Genomic DNA, 4,919 nt, shown 5'->3' with positions numbered 1-4,919 from the left:
AGTGTGTCAATTCGTGATAGATTGGTCTCTCCATGGTGTCTTCTCCTACTTGGATAAGATTAGCAAAAGATACCACACGTCTCTAACCCAATAATTACAACTCAAGACCTGAGACACGGGAGTGGAAGGGGAAGAGGAGAATCGACGGGAGAGAGTAGGATTTACGAAATTGGGGACGACCATATTTAGTACCACCGTGAATTTGGAAAATGTTAACACGGTATAATTTTTTTTGATAGAGTAGCTTAAAAATGTTGATAGCGTTAGAAGACTATTGATGACAATTAAAGCAAACACACGTTTCAATCAAATGTACGTGAACTTTTAATAAAATCATGTAATTCAAAAAAATGTTTTTATCACTGAAATATATATCTTACATTTAAAAAATCATGCATTTCGAAAATATTATGATATTATATAAAGTGCCTACACAGCATAAAAAATGTCCCTAGAATTAAAACAAATGTTTTGTATCATTCAAAAGATATTTTCAACATGTATTCGAAAATGCTTAACATGTATTCTAAAAAGTGTTCAAAACATGCATTTAAAAAATATTAATAATGTATTTCAAAAAAATTGGTGTGTATAAAAATATTTTATATGCATACAAAAAATGTACAATGTACAATGTGTATGAAAAAAATCTACACCAGAACATATGTTTGAAAAAGATTAATCATGTATTTGAATGTTAAACATGTATCAGAAAAGTTCTTGATGTAGACTAAAAATGTACAATATGTATGCAAGATATAGAAATATATTGGAAAAAGAGGAAACCTGTGAAAACTGAGAAAAAAACAATACAAAAAACTCACGCTGGTGCTACATTAATGGGCCGACCCAGTAGGATGCGCATCGGAGGCGAGACCGAGCTCCGTCTCGTGAAGGGCGAGACATAGCTCTGGCGGAGATTGTGTCATTGGTCAGCACTGAAACCGAAATCGCTAATTCCGGAGTACTTGTTCCAAAGACCATTTCCACCTTCCCAGGTGCGCCACTTATCACAACCTTGAATTTTTCCTTTTTTCATAGATCCGTTTATTCAAAATGTTTATGTATTAAATTATGCATCCAAATCTCGAACCGTTCTAACCATTGGATTCCTCGCATCAAGATATTCAAAACTAGATCCTATATTGATAGGTCTTGACGATTTTTTCATGAAAAAACGAATGAAAAACCACACTGGGAGCATTTTTTTCTTTTTCGAAAGTCATTTTCGAGAGGCACGGCCATGCCTCTCGCGTAAGTAAAATCATGCCTCTCATGAAAGAAAAAAAAATAAAATACATTCTTTCCATGCCTCTCGCGGAAACAAAACCGTGCCTCTTCGAAAGAAAAAAAGAAAACGAGTCTTTTTAACCATTTCCGATAGGTACGGCTGTGCCCTCTTGCGGAAGGAAGTCCATGCTTCCCACGGAAGGAAAAAAAGAAGAAGAGAAAATGTGTTTTTTCTTTAATTTTCAAGAGGCACGGCCGTGTCTCTCGTGAAAGTAAATTCGTGCATCTCGCGAAAGCAAAAAAAATGCTTTTTTTTTTAATTTTTGAGAGGCATGGTTGTGCCTCTCGCGGAAGCAAAAAAAATAAAATACATTCTTTTCCTTTTCCAAGAGCCACGAACATGCCTCTCGCGGAAGCAAATTAGTGCTTCTCACGGAAGCAAAAAGAAAAAAGAAAATGCATTTTTTTTCTTTTCCGAGAGGCATGGCCGTGCCTCTCGCGGAAACAAATCCGTACCTCTCGCGGAAGCAAAAAGGAAAAAAGAAAACACATTTTTTTTCTTTTCTGAAAAGCACGGTCATACCTCTCGCAGAAGCAAGAAAAAACCTCATATTTTTTCTTTTCTGAGAGGCATGGTTGTGCCTCTCGCAGAAGCAAATCCGTGCCTCTCGTGAAAGCAAAAAGAAAAAAAACATATTTTTTTTCTGAGAGGGGACAACCGTCCTCTCGCGGAAGCAAAATAAAGTGTTTTGTTTGCGTATTTTTTCCTGATTTTTTTTCCGAGCGCTCGTGAATTAGTTGCTCTCGAAACCGAAACCCATATAACCCCAACTGATCAGGGCCGAGCCAAACGAGAAAGGAATACCCAAGGCCCTACGTGCTGTGGACTTGTGGTTTGGTGCGCCGAGCCGTCGAACCTTTTCTGTTTTTGTTTTTTGCGACGGAGCCGTTGAGCCTGGGAGAGGGGAGTGGAAGGGGAAGGGGAAGGGGAGGGATGGGAGAGGGGGAGAACCGGAGAAGAACGGGGTACGTACCCCAGGATTTATACCGGGGCCGGCGCGATCGTCAGCCCCAGCAATCCCAAACCCCAGATCGGCACTTTCGCCGCGATGAAGTTCTCCGGCCCCCGGTGCGGCTCCGGCAAGCCCAAGCGCAAGCGCAAGCCCTCCTCCGTGCGACGCTCGCTGGAGTACCCCTGCGTGTCGCGGCTCCGTCGCCGCCGCCTCCTCGCCTTCCTCTCGCGCCACGGCTTCAGCTCCACCTTCCAAGCGTACGTACCAGTACCATCACCACGCCTAAATCCCCTCGGCTTCCTCTCGTCGCTCTGATAAGATCAATCCTCTGCACTTGCACGCGGCGCTTGATTCAGGCTGCTCCAGGAGACGGCCGTGTTCTTCAGCGTGGAGCGCCTGCAGCGCCTGGCGAGGTAGGGCCGGTGGGACGACGCCATCAAGTACGTCGTCCGCTTCGTGCCCAAGGTCGACGCCATGCTCGGCGAGGAGGGGAGGCTCCTCTTCAGCTTCATCAATCTGCACAAGACCATCCACTCCATCTCCATCCGCACGCCGCACGGCGCCATTATGACCGAGTTTTACGAGCGCGACCTCAGCAAGTATCCCAACGCCCCCTCCGGCGCCGTCAGGCGCGCCCGCTTGCTCTCGGCCTTGCACCGCAACAAGAGGCTCAGGTAACTGGGTTTCTTTTCTCTACCGTGTTCCATTATAGGTTCTGCATGCAAGTACGTGTGAGCGTGTAGCATGGATAAATCTTCAGGTTTTGAACATCTCTTCCTCTGATACAGGGCCGCCATCGACTGGCAACTCGTGAGGAACAGGGCTGCGGAGATTGTCAAGGATTTGATCGTCAGGACTCCCGAGTTCAGTGACCTGCTGCGGTTGCCCAGCTGCCGAGATAAGCCACACAACATTCTCCCCATCCGATCCTGCAACAGGTATATACGCTGCTTCTTCCTAGTAAAGTGTGCTATTGGTTTTAAGTTTTGCTGGCCACTGTTCTGACTTATTGTACCTTGTGTCTATAATCTCTAGTTCTCATCGGAGGCGTCACAGGAAGGAAGGAGGACGAATTGCAGCTTCCGATCTTACCAAATCCTATCTCCAGAAGAAGGGGAGGTACTCTTTGGCTCTCCTGTCTCTGGTTTCTAAAGCATCAGATCCAAACACTCATGCAATGTGCTTTGCTTTGTCCAGCCTGCTGCTATCTTCAAGTCACTTTGAGGAGAGTTCTTTAGGTATGTTGTATCTTATGATCTTCTTTGCAAGTTACAAGCATCATTCGTAAACTGCATGATTAATCAACATGATTCGTATTTATAAGCAAGTTTCTCAGTGTTAGGGTTATCATTCAAGGGATCAGCCTTGCTGGCGGATATTCTCGGTAAACTTCTTTAATTTCCCCCGTGCCTTCCTGTTGTCAACTTCTTACTTTCAGTTACAAGATACTACCTCTGTAAAATATAAGACGTTTTTGCAGTTCAGTTTGAAATATTTATATAGTACTATTATTCTCTCCTAATTGTCTACTAATAGTGGCTGCAACTTCTTTTAACATCTAGATGAATCTGTAAAAGCTGGCCTGTTCCGGGTTGTCCAAGATGGGCATCCTTTTGAAGATACGTGCAATGAAGGTAATTGTACATTTTTTAATTTTTGCTCCAACATACCACTGGTGAAGAAATGAGATTGAGGAACCTGACTCCCAATTGGCCTTGTATCCTTGAAAAAAAAAACTCCAAAATTGGCCACCCGACCTACCTCAGCAATCGGAAAACGCAAGCGAGAGTCATCGGCATCTTGTAACCTTGGCGTGATGGAGGTCTCCAGCTCCACCAAGCACAAGCGAGTGCGGCGTTCACCGGAGTACCCCTGCGTGTCACGGCTCCGCCACCGCCGCCTTCTCTCCTTCCTTCAGCGCCGCAGCGGCTTCTTCTCCACCTTCGAAGCGTAGGACCACTCCTAAATTTATTTCCACAGTTTCTTGCTTGCTTGTAACACATGTCTGCATGGTTCTGATCAACACTTTGCACGTACGTATGCCCATTCAGGTTTGTCCAGGAGACGAACGTCTTCTTCAGCGTCGCCCACTTGAAGCACCTCGTCTTCCTGGGCCAGTGGGACGACGCCATCAACTATGTCCACCGCTTCGCACCGCCCGTCGAAATGCTTGGCGACATGGGCAATGTCCTCCTCAACTTCCTCCACACGCTCAAAGTCCTCAACCGCATGGCCACCGCCAGCCCGTGTGGAGTTCTGCTGGTGGAGCTGGAGCATTGTTTTAGCAGCCTCAGGAAGTACCCCGACTCTCACCTCGACGCCGTGAAACTCAACAAGATGTTTCTGGCCATGCACCGCAGCAAGGAGCTTCGGTGATTGATTCGTATCTACCTCAATATCAGTTGACATGATTCTGCATTTCCAGTGTAGCATCAAATATTTTCAGGTTCTGAACATCTCTTGCTGTAATGAAAATGCAGGGCCTCCATCAGCTGGCATCATGTGAGGTACAAGGCTGCGGAGATTGTCAAGGATTTGGTCGCCAAGACTCCCGAGTTCAATGACCTGCTGCGGTTGCCCGACTGCCGAGACAGGCCACACGACATTCTCCCCATTGGATCCTGGTATGCTCCTCCTATTTTGAATCTTCACTCATGTTCTGAATCCGATCAATCC

This window comes from Triticum dicoccoides, chromosome 2A, assembly GCF_002162155.2.
Source record: "Triticum dicoccoides isolate Atlit2015 ecotype Zavitan chromosome 2A, WEW_v2.0, whole genome shotgun sequence".
NCBI lineage: Eukaryota > Viridiplantae > Streptophyta > Magnoliopsida > Poales > Poaceae > Triticum > Triticum dicoccoides.
The sequence above is the reverse complement of the archived record's forward strand: the minus strand, read 5'-3'. Positions refer to the sequence as shown.